Here is a 12259-nt window from a genome sequence, read left to right as displayed (position 1 = left end):
TTGGCTGAGGTCTTCAAGGACAAAAAGCCTTATAACTTAGAAACCATGATTCCTACATGATTGTGTGTAAAATGCCACATAACGTTTTAAAATATCATATCCATGTGGTCACATGTGACCTCTGACCTCCCCTTCAAGGTTAATAGATCATGGTCAAAGTGATAACGATGCTATTTAAGAGTTATGTAAGACTATGTTTGTTACTTATTGACAACGTGTGGACATATAGGCGAGGATATATGTGGATTCCAAATATCACATTATATTTGACATCCATGTCACATTTGACCTCTGACCTCACTTTTATGTTTGACATCTGCCTTTCTCTCAAGTACACCCCAAGATCTTTAAAGGAAGTATCATCTAGAGAAAGACAATGAGTAGAAATATACTGTAGTATAATACTATATAATCCGGTTGTTCAGTGATGACGCGACGAATCCTACTTCCGGGTCTAAAGTAGTCTGCGTTTAATATGGCTTTTATGTTGTTAACATGTTTAATGTTATGTATTTTCTTTTATTTAATCTCAAAAAGCTCCTAAAACAGTCAGTGATCACTGTTGACCTCCCTCGGCTTTTATTACCGCTAATCATTTATTTAAGCTCAGTTTTTAAAACCTTAGGATGTAACTACAGCCCAGCCCATGCAGCAGTATATGAATGACTAACCTCGTATTGTGGATGGATTATCTCAGTTGTTCTCCTGGCTGAAGTTTGGTCCTTTTACAGCATTCTGCCATGCGATTACATTTGTTCCTGACCACCGAGAAAACTCACGTTAACTTTTATCGAGTGGAAAAAAAGTTAGCTTGTTTATATTATGCTAACATAGCTATGTCGCTAGCGGTCACGTAGCACATCATTATATACCAGCTAGCCAAACTTCAGTAACCCTACAAACGTCACTGCTGTTTAGTTTTCTGTCTTCATTTATGTTGGAAGTGATAACAGAGCTGTACGTTTTAATTTGTTTCCAAAACCCCACAGTCAGGACATGCTATATTGTATTTAGATAGAAGCTAGCGAGCTAACTCCCTGCTAACTTCTAACTCCGTTAAATGTCATAAATTCCGTTTTCATGGATGCCTGGATGTTAAACTCAATTGTTACACCTGGTAGAGCAGAACGCTGATCATTTTATTAAAGATGAAAGACTTTAGACAGTTTTTCAACTCTCAGTAATGCCATAGTGATCGTTTGATATATGGACCTGCAGCGGAGTTTAGACCCAGACACGGCTAGTGACGTCAGACTTAACGACCGGACAACTTCATGTTATTCCTACCCCCCCCCCCCCCGGCCACACACACCACCACCACTTTGTTCCTGGTCAAAATTGACCGGCTTATTTTAACAGCTCTTAAATTAGCATAACAAACATTTTTCAGCACCACATTCAGTTCAGTGGGTGGTTCAATGAGTTGTTCAGTGGGTCTTACATTTGGTCATTCAGCGGGCCATTCAGGGGGTCAGAGGCCAAACAGTGGGGGCGGTGGGATTCCCATTCCTTTCCTATGCCGGTCACATTTGACCAGAAACACCACGTGTGTAACCAGGTTGATAAAACACTCAAAATTCAATGAAAAGAGGTGATCATCACTTTTATATGTTCAAGTGCATAGTGTGGAGGATGTAAGAAGGCCTTGAGGCAATCAGATCTAAAACACAATATTTCTGAGTGTTTTAAGTTGTAAATCGGACAGATTTGCCCTGAACACGACAGGAAGGTTACAAATCAATCCCTATTGGTAAATGGTAAATGGCCTGTATCTGTATAGCGCTTTACTCGTCCCTAAGGACCCCAAAGCGCTTTACACAACCAGTCATCCACCCATTCACACACACATTCTCACACTGGTAATGGCAAGCTACATTGTAGCCACAGCCACCCTGGGGCGCACTGACAGAGGCGAGGCTGCCGAACACTGGCGCCACCGGGCCCTCTGACCCTATTATCAATGACCTGCTCCTACATAATGTTTGCGTGCCGAGCATCCATCATGCTTTCCTTATCTGATTTTTACTGTTTTAATCATAGCAGTACCTTGGATTTTCAAGTTGCAAAAATTCTAAATTAATTAATTAAAACTAATTAAATCAATCTTTATTAATAAGAAAATATCTTCGCTCTCCAGTAAAGTCACTAATTAAATCATTACTGGTACAGGGTTTTAAGAGTCACATAAGTGGATACATGCACATCATCCATGCAGGTTCAAACAGTTTCCATTGATTACAGAATAAATGCAAATATTAAATATATGGAAGGTACATTTATAACCATTAGTGTTCTAGCAACACCTACGCAATGTCAATAAAGATACTTCGTTTCAATATAAGAGAGTAATTAGACAATATGAGTCAGGGACTGAAATCTAAAATTAATCTTATGGGGCAAAGAGTTATTGGCTCTGGTGAACAACGAGCTATTAACCTTAGAGAGTCCAAAGTTCTGTCCTGATTCAGAGGTCTGATATATCAACAAGAATGAGCGTTGCAAACCAGTCAACAACAGGTTATTATAGAAATAAATCTCACTGAATCAATTTTTAAATATATATTCAACTTGTATAGGAGACCTTATTTTAGAGCAAATCAAATAATTTCCTCTCCTGATGGCAGTTATAATGTACACTGCATGTGTACATAGCTTACAAAGCGTGCTTTCATGTGCAAGTGTCATTTTTTGTCACCTCCCACATCCATCTCCGAACGTTGTCGTTACGCACGGTAACAGCGATGTTATTTATATGATAAAATGCCCCTAAAAATATGGCCTTCATTTTGCTGTCAAAAACTCGGCCATGTTTAAAACCTTGCATTGCTGAACGTAGAAGTAGCGTTTTATAATGTACAGATATAAAGAGATTTAACAGAAGATGATCCTTTGTATATATGAGGACTTAATAAAATCAGTTGTTGACTTTCTGTCACATTTTTTGTTGTTTTTGTTTCATTTTTTTTGGTTTGTTTGCTTTTTCAAGAAATTTGATTCCTATGAAGTCGTTGTCTGGTGTGAAGACAGTAAATTTATAGCTGGACCCTCTCTTCTTTAGATCAGGGGAAGCACCACCCCTTGTTTTAAAGGAAGAGTTTCACATTTAAATTCAACAGCAGATTTAGACCAGTCCCTTGCGCACAGAGATTTCTCCAAATTCTCTGTATCTTTTGATCTGACGAACAAGATGAGCAACTAATCTCAATGTTAGAAGCATTTTTATTTCCGTTTATGGGTTATATTCCTTTTCTTTCCCATCTATTCATCCATTTTCTTAACTGTTTGTCCACGTCAGGGTCACAGGGATTTATTTATTCGTGAAGTGATTGATTTTCACCACTTGTTCTCGTCTATACAACCTGCACCTTTAATTGACCTCATGTCAAGATCAAGGACAACTGTTTAAGGAATAAGCAATGAAAGTAGCAGACTCTTCGACTGCTGCAGATGCTTACTCTTTTTTTTCCCTGCCTGAAGAATGGATGTTTTAAGACGTGAATTATTAAAACGAAGTTTCCAATAAAAGGTAATCTTATTGGAAACTGCACAAATTTGGTGCCATCTTGCCTTGTATTGTGCGCGTTTGAAGTGCTTTTACAAGTGGTTTGAAGTGATGTACTGTATAGTAAAAAGGTAAAAAGAACAAACAAACTGAAAAGTACTGTTCAGAATAGTTTGGCAACCTAGTAATATGAAGGATCTGAAGACAATCCCACGATGATGTTAGAGCAGCGTGGTTGGAAAGTTATAAAACTACACGCCAGCGGTTAAAAAACAAAATAAGAAAGTAAATTGCAATCTGAAATGTAATTTTCAAGTTTCTCAGTGTAGGCTACAAGTAAATTTAACTTTGATTATGTTTTCCCAAATGTGATAACAGAACTAATGGAGAAATATTAATACCTTTTTAATCATGCATAAAGAGGAAGGGTTTTTGTACGGCTTCATTTTTGGGCTTTGTTAATAACAAAATAGCGTTTTTATTTCGAATATGTAAACCAGCCCCTCAAATTAAGAGCTTCTCAGCTCGAAGCAAAGCCACAGCTGAAAATAAGCATGAGCAAATCATGTCACTGTTATGAGCCTATATTGTTTTTCAATTTGAATTAGTGCCTAAATGAAGCATTATGATACATGCACACAACCTCTCGGTTTATTATCCCGAGCTTTTTTGCAGTCGGTGTTGTTTTAATCACATTGAAGCATGGTTTAAGCAGAACGGGAAAACAAAAGCGGATTCTAATTTTAAGAGCTTTTCCTTTTTCATTTGTCTCCACCACGAGGTATATTTTATGGCTCTTTATGTATGTGTGTGTATGTGCGTCGGAGTGCTGAACGCCACGCCACCGTGTGTCTTGAGAGACTATAGGCTTTGCAGAGGGGCTGCTATTGGCGAGATAGAAATGTAATTTGCCTTTAACAGTCACACTTCTTCAGTACAGGAATAACAGATCAGGTCTGTTTGTTTTTGTAGTTTCACTCAGCCCCAGATGCATGAGGATATCATGCAGAGATATTGAAATACAGCAGGTTGGTGGGGAGGAGTAATGGAAACATGAGGCAATGTGCTGCACGAATATTATTTCCTTAGTAAGAAATAAGGCCACCTTTTGCCTCCAGAGCAGCTTCATTCTTCCTTGTAATGTCATACAAGCACTGAACTGTGTATGCAGTGGGAAGTTTGAAGCATCCCTCAGAAAGGAAAAACCTCCAGTTATTTGAGTGATGAAGGAGGCGGAAATCTGCACTGCACTCTGCGCTCCAGAAATTCCCATAAAGGATTACTCCAGTGTGATTGGAGTGCTGGCTTATTTCCTGTCTTCCTCTACTGGCTTACATCACTCATATTTTTTCAGCTTGTATCTTGTTATATTTGCTGGTACTGACTTTTTTTTGTTTTTTAGAAGTGGAATAATTAGAGATGAGTAGAGACTATTCTGAGTAGAGAAAAAAACAGTTGATGCTAGCTATGGAGAAAGAAATCTGGTTAGTATTCCTGTTTTTTATGGACTGCAGCTGGAGGTTATGGCTGTGTTAGTGGAGGATGCAAGTTTAAATACAGCCACTGGGAATCTGGATATTTTTCCTTTTTGGAAAGCAAAATATGCAAGTCATGCTTTTAATCTCCTTTATATCCTATGCTTACAATTTTTTGTGCACATTTAACAGATAATAGCTTCTCGTTTTTCTTGTCTTATTTAATTTTACTTCCACACTAAAAGCACAGTCAGCTGCCATCAGTAGAGGGCATCCCACATAGAGTGTATATACTCACGGTTAAGCCTCACATCGCTTAACACTACCCTTCAATGATCAACAGCGTATAACACCTGAGGTTTGTTATGTTTATTGTCTACAGGTTTTCAAGGTTAATGTCACCTGAGCTCACAGTTTGAGTCTGTACCAGTCTTTGCTTAAGGCTACAGTCACCGCAGGGACAACAGCGTCTGGAGGCTGTGGCACGACCAAAGTTACTGCAGCCTTTGTGCAATCAAGTGATCAAGTAGTCTGAGTGGTTTATATAAAAGTCGCCATCTTCAAACCTGCTTTGGTGCATCAGATAGGCAGTTATCAAACACTGAAATTCTGATAATGATATGTTGATCTCAGCAAATAGAACAAGTTGCTTCCTTCCCTGTGCGCAGTTTTATAGAAGCGGGTTGAAGAAAGACAGTTTTCTTAGGAATCTACTGTAGTGTAATGTTAACTCTTTCTTCTGCACATTTATTATTTCTATTTTTTTATTGTTTTGGTATTTTGTATAGCACTATGTCAAACTTATTTTTTGTTTTTGTTTTTTGATTGATTGATTGATTGACTGAGTGCATTTTGACATTATTTCATATTAAAGATGGACAGCACAGCTGGATGTGGGATTTAATTCTGGCACAGTAAAATGTTTGTATTGTTGGACTTAATTGCGAGTGTCTAAAGTGGAAGTCTGAGACTGGGCATTTTGTGCATATTAGTTTAACTAACCCTAAATCTAATATATTGTAACATTTAGATGCTAATGTAACACGCTAACACAACCCAGTGTAATGTAATACATGTTATTTTGGCGAGTGAAGCAAAAGAAAGAAAGAAACATGAATGCTGCTCTGTGCTGAGAAAAGACATGTGGAGATGTTCTCATTGTGTACTGATCTCTGTGTGGAAATGTCACTAAAAGCCTGAAACACTCAAACCCACTCTGCTCACTAAAAAACGGGAAACAAGACGTATCCTTGCAGCTTCCTGCATCAGGATTCTCCTTTCTTGCCATCCACGCTCCGTTCTGCCACATTTCAATAAAATACCAGTATTATTGCAGAGAAACAAATATGTGGGGCGATGGCCGTGTGACTGAGGACTTATAGCTGGTTTACTGCTAAGAAGCTACATTCAAATAGTTTCTAAAAGTGGATGGTGGATAATGAAAGGCTCAGACATGGACAGCATGCTGTTGGCTGTTTTGTGGAGAACTCTTTTGAGGCTTGAGTCGTGCATTTTGAGCATCTTATTTACTGCTGACTAGCAAGCTTGATTAGCTAGAAGCATGCGTGAGTCACTGTAATACTGAAAAGTGTGCTAGTGTAAGTTTGCACAAACAGTTTTAAAAACAAACTTTCCTTGCCGTAAAGACTGAATAGCAGTGTCCTTGCCTTTTTTTGAGTGAAAATTGGCACCCACTTCGTTCATGTAAAACTTTTTAAAGACTTAAAATAGCAAAGGGAAAAAAAATCATCCCTCTGACCAGAAAAAAAATAGCTGTACAAATCTGTTTCTTTTGTACCGGGCTGGAGAGACTCCCTTTTTGAAGCCAGCAAACATCTTACATCTATTTTGGTTTCATTTTTTAGCACTGGAGGTGAAATGTTCTCTGAGGCAGTTTTTAAGGGTAGAGGTTGTTCTGGAAGAAATAATAAATACTTCATATAGCAAAGTAAAGAACAGTAGAATTTTAGCAGAAATATATATTTGAGCAACGAAACTCAAAACTACGGTGGCTGGGAAGTGCACAGCGCAACAAATTAAAAAACGGCAACACATTAAAAATCCGCAACAAATTAAAAAACCGCAACAAATTAAAAATCTACAACAAATTAAAAAACCGCAACAAATTAAAAATCCACAACAAATTAAAAAACCGCAACAAATTAAAAAACCGCAACAAATTAAAAATCCACAACAAATTAAAAAAACGCAACAAATTAAAAATCCACAACAAATTAAAAAACCGCAACAAATTAAAAAACCGCAACAAATTAAAAATCCACAACAAATTAAAAATCCACAACAAATTAAAAAACCACAACAAATTAAAAATCCGCAACAAATTGAAAAACCACAACAAATTAAAAAACCGCAACAAATTAAAAAACCACAACAAATTAAAAAACCGCAACAAATTAAAAATCCACAACAAATTAAAAAACCGCAACAAATTAAAAATCCTTGACGGAAAGGGATTGTCTGAAATACCGGAAGTCGAGAGTGATGTCACGAGAGGGGGCGTGGCCAGGATTTTTGGTTGAGGCGCCATGTTTCTGGGCCGAACAAAGCGCTAGCGAAAGAGGAGCGAAAGTACACGGATAACACCAGCTATGGTTCGTACTTGCTGTGCGGTCGGTTGTAAAGTTAGATCGCACGACCGGCAAGGGAATAAGGTTGAAAATGGTTTATCTTTTCATTCTTTCCCCACCTGGAAGCAACATGAGGCAGCTCATGTATCGGATGTTACCAAAAGAAGGCGTCTAGTCTGGATAGCAGCTGTGAGACCAGCTGATATCCAGTTCTCTTCCATCTCCAAATATCTGTTGGTGTGCTCCAGACATTTTCATTCCGGTAAGTTATAGATATGTTCATATCACTCTTTATCGGTCTTTTAAGTCTGACATCACTAGCCGTGTCTTGGCTCAAACTCCCAAGAGCACCTGCAGGTCCATAAATCACACGATCACTGTGGCATCACTGAGTGTTGAAAAACTATCTAAAGTCTTTCATCTGTAATAAAATGATCAGCGTTCTGCTCTACCATGTGTAACAATTGAGTTTATCATCCAGGCATCCATGAAGACGAAATTAGCAGGAAGTTAGCTCGCTAGATTCCATCTAAATACAATATAGCATGTCCTAACTGAGGGATTTTGGAAACAAAGTCAAACGTACAGCTCTGCTATCACTTCCAACATAAATGAAGACAGAAAACTAAACAGCAGTGACGTTTGTAGGGTACTGAAGTTTGGCTAGCTGGTGTAAAACGATGTGCTACGTGACCGTTAGCGACACAGCTATGTTAGCATAATATAAACACTAACTTTTTCCACTTGATAAAAGTTATCGTGAGGATTCTCGGTGGTCAGGAACAACGGCGCTTCGTGTCCATCCCGTGTAGATGTTAGTGAAACTGTTGGGAAGACAACATGAACATTTTATTTGTACTGTATAATCTGCAGATTCTGACAGAAATCTGCAACTATCCTTTGAAGCACCGCTCCTCTCTAAAATGGCAATAAGGATAATTATTAGGCCATATGTAAATAACAAAATAACTTAAAGCAAAGTCTGAAACAAGTCTTTATATTTAAGGGCCATCAGTCAAACAATACTGTTTGGTCTGGGTCTAAACAGAGCGTGTTGTGTGTGACATCTGCTTTTGCATATGTGGGCCACTTTGAGGGTTCACAAAGGAGCGCGTTTGCTGTCACATTTTATTTGTAGTGTGAACAAGCAGACAAAAAAATCGGAGTTGAGCATTAAGATTTGCAGTGTGAACGTAGCCATAGTGAGTTCAGTGCATTGATGTGACATTGTCCTGAAGGATTTAGTTATTCTCAGTGGTTAAAGAAATTGCAATTATTTATTCATATTTATTAGAAATAATCCTAATTACATATCTTGCTTCCGTGTTTGTGTCCTTTGTCACAAAAATACATTTTTTACTATAATACATTGATTAATGACCTGCAGAATCTCCTTATCATATTACGTGTCCATAATTGTCACCTAAAGTCAAACTTTATGCTTTCTCCATAAAGTGATTACATACTTTAGTTTCATTTTCTGAAGTCAGGTTTCTGAAAGAGAACAGGCAGATTTGGAATATAACATGCAGCGTTCTATAGATGGATACATAAAAAAATGGAAAATTACATGTATGTGCTAACTTTCTAAACACTTTGTTACATTTATGATAAATGGATTTGAAAGTAGATAAAACACATTTATGTTGGCCTTAGCTCATTAGAGTCTTTGTCTTTAAATTAACTAGTAACTTGTATGTTTCAGGTACTGCACTCTCAAAGACTGAATGAACCAGCATTGCAGCCATGGGTCATTGTGAGCATCACAGGGAAGGTTGAAGCCGCCCACTGCACCTGTATGGCCGGAGTCGTGGAGACCTGCAGCCATGTCGCTGTTCTTCTTTTTAAAGTAGAAGCAACAATGCGGATCTGTGGCACAAGGGCTGTTACAGATGAACCTGCATACTGGGTTTTGCTGGGTAATATGACCAAGATACAGCCAGAGGTTGGCCATAAGATAGACTTCTCCTCTTCAGCTGCCCAAAAACGGCTCTGGATCAAAACATAAACAGACCATCCGTATTGACAAGTAAAAGGAGCCGTCCTCAAAAAAGAAAAATCCCACCTGCTACTGTGGAGGAGTTGTCACTGCTATTGGATACTTTGCTGGAGCACAGTAAAGCTGTGGGTTGTGGGAATGACCCATAATGTTTTATATAAGGATCTAGATTTATGCCTGAAGTGCACTGCCATGTAAATAATTTGCATTTACTGAATATGTACTGACTGAGTACCACTGTTCAAAAGTTCAATAAAGAAACAAACTAATTTTTGCCTCTTTTTTATTATAGAACATCACATCAGTTACAATGTAGAATCCATGTCATTTATAGTTTATAAAAGACAAAATGTTTACACAAAATCATGACAGCATTTACACGATATCACCCACTACTAACACTACTTAATTTACTATCAATTACTTCAATTTATCTTCTGAAAAATTACCGCTATTTATACAGCACAAGACTTAAGAATATTTAACAGGAGCAAGTTTCATTTTCCCCTGGTTTTACTACCACACTGTTCATCAAAACGGCAGCAAACCTTCACCATCTTATCCAGAAGGGTCACCTCTTCACCCTCACATGGAAGAAGTAATCTGATTGGCATGGTGGTATGTTTGAAGCAGGTCCCTTGTGTAGCGCTGGAACCCAGTCACGATGTTTCATCCATTTCATTGGCTGGTCTGCTGCAATAATGCCAAATAATTAGCAAGTCTATAAATAGCACGTAGTTCTGCAAAATCACTCATTAGGATGTTTTTTTTTTTTCTAATTTGCTATGACCTCAGAGTGCATTGAAAAGAAAACTAATAGGCTATCTGGTCTTTAAGTGATGGCGTGACAAATCCTGCTTCCAGGCCTGAAGTAGTCTGCGTTTAATATGGGTTTTGTGTTGTTAACATGTTTAATGTTTTGTATTGTCTTCTATTTAATCTCAAAAAACTCCTAAAAACAGTAAGTGACCACTGTTGGCCTCCCACTGCTTCTATCACCACTAATCATTTGAAAGCTCAGTTTTTAAAACCTTACGATGTAGCTACAGCCCAGCCCATGCAGCAGTATATGAATGACTAATCCTATTCATCCTTGTGGATGGATTATCTCAGTTGTTCTCCTGGCTGAAGTTTGGTCCGTTTACAGCATCCTGCCATGCGATTACATTTGTTCCTGACCACCGAGAATCCTCACGATAACTTTTATCAAGTGGAAAAAGTTAGTGTTTATATTATGCTAACATAGCTGTGTCGCTAACGGTCACGTAGCACATCGTTTTACACCAGCTAGCCAAACTTCAGTACCCTACAAACGTCACTGCTGTTTAGTTTTCTGTCTTCATTTATGTTGGAAGTGATAGCAGAGCTGTACGTTTGACTTTGTTTCCAAAATCCCTCAGTTAGGACATGCTATATTGTATTTAGATGGAATCTAGCGAGCTAACTTCCTGCTAATTTCGTTTTCATGGATGCCTGGATGATAAACTCAATTGTTACACATGGTAGAGCAGAACGCTGATCATTTTATTACAGATGAAAGACTTTAGATAGTTTTTCAACACTCAGTGATGCCACAGTGATCGTGTGATTTATGGACCTGCAGGTGCTCTTGGGAGTTTGAGCCAAGACACGGCTAGTGATGTCAGACTTAAAAGACCGATAAAGAGTGATATGAACAGATCTATAACTTACCGGAATGAAAATGTCTGGAGCACACCAACAGATATTTGGAGATGGAAGAGAACTGGATATCAGCTGGTCTCACAGCTGCTATCCAGACTAGACGCCTTCTTTTGGTAACATCCGATACATGAGCTGCCTCATGTTGCTTCCAGGTGGGGAAAGAATGAAAAGATAAACCATTTTCAACCTTATTCCCTTGCCGGTCGTGCGATCTAACTTTACAACCGACCGCACAGCAAGTACGAACCATAGCTGGTGTTATCCGTGTACTTTCGCTCCTCTTTCGCTAGCGCTTTGTTCGGCCCAGAAACATGGCGCCTCAACCAAAAATCCTGGCCACGCCCCCTCTCGTGACATCACTCTCGACTTCCGGTATTTCAGACAATCCCTTTCCGTCAAGGATTTTTAATTTGTTGCGGTTTTTTAATTTATTGTGGATTTTTAATTTGTTGCGGTTTTTTAATTTGTTGCGGTTTTTTAATTTGTTGTGGATTTTTAATTTGTTGCGGTTTTTTAATTTGTTGTGGATTTTTAATTTGTTGTGGATTTTTAATTTGTTGTGGATTTTTAATTTGTTGTGGATTTTTAATTTGTTGCGGTTTTTTAATTTATTGTGGATTTTTAATTTGTTGCGGTTTTTTAATTTGTTGCGGTTTTTTAATTTGTTGTGGTTTTTTAATTTGTTGTGGATTTTTAATTTGTTGTAGATTTTTAATTTGTTGTGGATTTTTAATTTGTTGCGGTTTTTTAATTTGTTGTGGATTTTTAATTTGTTGCGTTTTTTAATTTGTTGTGGATTTTTAATTTGTTGTGGATTTTTAATTTGTTGCGTTTTTTAATTTGTTGTGGATTTTTAATTTGTTGTGGATTTTTAATTTGTTGCGGTTTTTTAATTTGTTGTGGATTTTTAATTTGTTGCCGTTTTTTAATTTGTTGCGGATTTTTAATTTGTTGCGGATTTTTAATTTGTTGCGCTTTGCACTTCCCAGCCACCGTACAAAACTGAGAAACT

The 12259-nt window shown here is 37.9% G+C and overlaps 1 long non-coding RNA gene across 1 annotated transcript; it reads left to right on the top strand.

Annotated features, from left to right (window-relative positions):
• Positions 1 to 7345: 7345 nt before the first annotated feature.
• LOC143416532 (uncharacterized) lies at positions 7346 to 9833 on the top strand. Its single transcript, XR_013096920.1, has 2 exons — positions 7346 to 7827; positions 9271 to 9833. It is a non-coding gene; the product is annotated as an uncharacterized LOC143416532 (long non-coding RNA).
• The last annotated feature ends 2426 nt before the right edge of the window (positions 9834 to 12259 follow it).

Source organism: Maylandia zebra, linkage group LG3 (genome assembly GCF_041146795.1).
Source record: "Maylandia zebra isolate NMK-2024a linkage group LG3, Mzebra_GT3a, whole genome shotgun sequence".
Classification (NCBI taxonomy): Eukaryota; Metazoa; Chordata; class Actinopteri; order Cichliformes; family Cichlidae; genus Maylandia; species Maylandia zebra.
This window is presented reverse-complemented; position numbering and strand designations above follow the sequence as displayed.